The sequence below is a fragment of the Hermetia illucens genome, chromosome 6 (assembly GCF_905115235.1).
Source record: "Hermetia illucens chromosome 6, iHerIll2.2.curated.20191125, whole genome shotgun sequence".
Lineage (NCBI taxonomy): Eukaryota > Metazoa > Arthropoda > Insecta > Diptera > Stratiomyidae > Hermetia > Hermetia illucens.
The window spans coordinates 101,814,536-101,817,799 of NC_051854.1; positions in this window are offsets into that span (position 1 = coordinate 101,814,536).

Here is a 3,264-nt window from a genome sequence, read left to right on the forward strand (position 1 = left end):
AGCACCAATCTTTGCCGAATTATTGTACTCAGACAATTAATCCGGGAAAATAATGCTTTATACTCAGCATTAACTTTATTTCCGTGTTTGTGGAAAATCCATTCGAGTTTCCTACGCCATATTTGCCTGACTTTCATGTGGAGCATGATATCATGAGGGACTGAGTTATATTGTAACTCGTCGACTTTGATAAGCCTTGTGTTTCTGCGTGTAGCAGTATTAATGGCATCAGTGGCCAAGGTGATGGCTTCGTCGATCTCTATGTCCGATAGATTGCGGTCAGTTGCGAGTTTTTTCAAGTTCAGCCTTGGCGCAAGGTCTGACTTGAATTTGTCCCAGTCAGTGTGGGCGAAGGACCTTACGGTGGTCATCACTCGCTTTCGCAGTTGGGAGGACGAGGAAAGTTTAAGTACTGCGAGATGGTCAGACATGCCTGGTAGAGTAGTGCAAGATATCACTTGAAAGTTCAGGGAAGTTTCCTCCGAAAGGAGGAAGTAGTCAATGGTTGATTGACTACTGGGTCTTGTCGGAGAATCTGGCACGATCAAATCGACATAGGCTGGCGAGTAAGGATCTTGCATCCATTTAAGCAGGGTTTCCCCATTTTTCTTGAGTGCCGTATCGCCCCAGGAGGTGTGCCTAGAGTTGCCCAGCGTTTTACTGTTTCTCAGCATCTTAAGTGCATATTTGTCTTCTTCTAGTGTGTGTGGTGGGATAGATGTTTGTACAGCATCTACTCCTTTGATATGTGGAGTTTCGGTCGTGGCGTTGTGTAGCTCCTCGAAGTATTGCCTTAATTCTTACTCATGATATCGAACACTTCTGTTGCGTTATTGACTTGGACTAGTGGCATAACACGTCTCGATCACATCCGAAATGACGATATCTGCCATCGTTATGGGATTGCACTGATCGTGGTCTTCGATGTGTGGATGGATATACTGGATGGTGATTTGAAAGCCTCGTGAATGCATTAAAATCAGACCTTTGATAGAACAAATTGGTGCAACCGATCACGACATCCCCCGATCCCCTTTGTGAACGGGACAAAGGCTAAAGAAAAAGAGGATAACAAGGGGCACTTGATTAAATTTGTTGTTCATCGCTTGATGAAAAATTCACTGATCATTTTTCCGATAGGCTCTAACCAGTGCTTAAATGTTTATTTTATAGCTCACAGTGCACGGTTTAAGAAGCACCTCTTCCTTTTAGCTCAAGAGATAACTGCCAATAATAGTCCCAACGTCGTTGACAGTCCTTAGTCCGTATTTTTAAAAGACTCTACCTAATGATGGGAAGGTTTAAAAAATTGGGAGTCGGAGAAGTTGCCCGTGTAGAAGACTACTCTACCTAGGCAATCGAACAAACGGTTCTGTGACTGGAGGGATAGGAGGATCTGGGGAAACAGATGAGTTCGAAGAAGGTTATCTTCAACGATCTCGATCTGCATGGCTTTGGCGACAAGGGGATTGGGATTGGATTGGCACTTGACCAGGAAATTGAGGGCAAGACGGGCAAGGAAGGCGTCGATGCGTGGAGTTTGGCAGGACTCATAGAGGATCTGGTTGGAAATGTACTTTGAGCGGTCTTCGTTCTTAAATATGTTGGCGCAGTGGCGAAGGATCTTGCGCTCTCTGATGCGGAGTGTATTTAAGGATAGGATACAGGGACCAGAAGGCACCAGTTGCACGGCCTAGTGCCTTCGCTGTATGAGGTACGTGGGAGAGGCGGGAGTTCATTGTCACCCCGAGGTAGGTGACTACTTTAACAGCGGGAATGGGCTCGTCGTGGATTGTGAGTGACAGTGATCTGGTGTCACTCCACATCTTCGGCGTCATCCTCATGTCTCCATGAAGACGATGGTATGACACTTGTCGGGATTTAGGGAAAGTTTCCAACGGGTGAAATAGTGGTAAAGTTCATCCAAATAAGCATTCAGACGCGCTTCACCGCGGGAGATGGAGATGTCTTTGGGGGCCGTGTAGATGATTAGGTCATCCGCGTATTGGAGGATCTGGATGGGACACGGGTGTGGAGGTGGTTTGGGGATGTCTGCGGTGAACAGAGAGAAAAGGGTTGCCGACAGGACTGAACCCTGAGGAATGCCGGCGGGGCAAGTATAGGACGAGGAAAGGTGGTGCTGGATGTTGACTGAGGATTTCCGCCCATCTAGAAAGCTAAGAATTAGCTTACGGAGGTACGGATGGAAATTGAGGATTTCGGAAAGCTTGTACCTGAGTCCGTATTGCCATACGGAGTCGAAAGCTTTCCTTAGGTCAAGGAGACAGGCTATGGTGGATGTCCTCCGATTGATGCCCAGGAGGATATCCCGAGTGTTTAGTTCGGTTGGCGAATTGGAACTCGGGTGGAGTGTTGTTGGAAGTGCAATGCTCGTCTATGAAGGATTTGATAATCCGCTCGAAGATTTTGGTGGAGGAAGAAAGGATGGAGATAGGCCTGTAGCTATCAGGATTTAGTGGGTTAAGGTTCTTTTTTGGGATGGGGACTATGCGAGCATTTTTCCATTCGGTGGGGATGTGGGCGTTGATGATCGAGGAGAGTGTGGTGGAAATGTTGGGGGCGCACTTTTTTAAAACTATGAAAGGGATTTTGTCGAGACCCACTGATTTTTTGTTCTTGGAGGCTGCAATTGCAGCTTCCACTGAACTTGGGCTGACAAAGTGGATGTTTATGTTTATCGGGATGGGTAAGGGGTAGAGAGAAAAGGTTTAGGTTGGGACTGGGTAGGGTAAAAAGTTGGTGTGGATTGGAGTTTTTCTATTGTTTCGCTCACAACACTTTCGAAGTGTTGATCGCGAATATGGTGGGTGCAATGGTGCGCTTGGAGGAAGTGGTCGGCTAGGATGTTCACCTTTTCGGGAGTTGAAATATTCTGTGGGAGGATGGTGGTTTGTTGGGAAGACTTGCCTAGAAGAGGACAAGTTCTTCTGAGTTCCCTGAAGGTATCAGGGTTCAGCTCTATATTGGAGAGACGTTTGTGGAGGTGGTTGGTGTAAAGGGTTAAAATTCTATTGCGGATTGACATGTCAAGGGAAAGGATTTCGTTACGGAGAGGAGAGGATTGCGGAGAGCATCTATTCCTAAATAGCCTCCGCCTTAGGGTACGCTTGTATTTGATATCCGCGAGGATATCTTCTGGGAGAGAAATAAAGTTGTGGTAGTTGAGGGACCGAGAAGGTATCACCTCGTCACATACTTGCTGAATTGCTTCAGTGTACTGACGAACTGTCCAATCTATAGTGT